Source organism: Camelina sativa, chromosome 14, assembly GCF_000633955.1.
Source record: "Camelina sativa cultivar DH55 chromosome 14, Cs, whole genome shotgun sequence".
Lineage (NCBI taxonomy): Eukaryota > Viridiplantae > Streptophyta > Magnoliopsida > Brassicales > Brassicaceae > Camelina > Camelina sativa.
In genome coordinates, this window is record NC_025698.1 from 5,328,994 (window position 1) to 5,329,976 (window position 983).

The following is a 983-nucleotide window of genomic DNA, read 5'->3' on the forward strand; positions in this document are numbered from 1 at the left end:
TTTAATACAAATACTTCTTTCCAGTGACAGCTAAGAAACTAGAAAGTGTCAAAATCTAAGTCGTGTGACTTGTGAGACACTAACTGAGGAAAAAAAGATCTACTATTCGTTTTTTAATATATGAAATAACAGAAAAAGAATATTCTAATTGAATACTGTTTTAAATTAATAAAATGGAACATTGAAACGACTTCAGTAGATGACTAGAACATGTAAGTATTTAACTAGTAAGTAACTAAAGTAGTTATAATTTTAGCAAATTTGCATAATATATAGTAAATTAAAGAACGTAAAAGTATTGATTATTGATTTGAGTGGTGGGTTAAATAAAAAGGGTAGGATGATAGAACATTATACAAAATATAAATTGTCCATGAATTTGATGATCTTTAATTTAATTTTTGCTTTATTAAATCCTTTCTGTGATAGTGTTATACTGTTATCTAATGAAGCCTTAAAAAAAGCTAAACCGGATTACTCATGGTATTGGGTGTAGTTAAATTTCTGTAAGAATCCCGTGTGCGTATAACATAGATGTTATCTATCTAAAAGGATTGCTAGTGGTGGTGGTTCATCGACACACAACACAATTATTGTAATTTAAAGCGTAGCTTAATCCGATCGGCACTAATAACAAAGGAGTTACTATAATACTATAAAGGTGTGGTCAGAGATATAAATCTCAGGAAATATTCCACGAGCTCACTACGACTCGGTCACTTTGTTGTTCTTCTTCGTTTATAATAATATAGTTAAAAAATAGTTTGAGTTACTTTGTTTTCTCCGTCTAAAGGCATATTACACAAAAACTTTTACAATGAATTATTTATTATTCGTTGTTTACATTGGTATCGTTGTCGACATGCACAATTTTGTTGTTGTTGTTGTCCACATGCACATTAGTGTTGTTTGAAGTGGATCGAATCCGAAACTAATGAGCCATGAGACTCCAATTGTCACCAACTTACGTAACGTACCCCCCC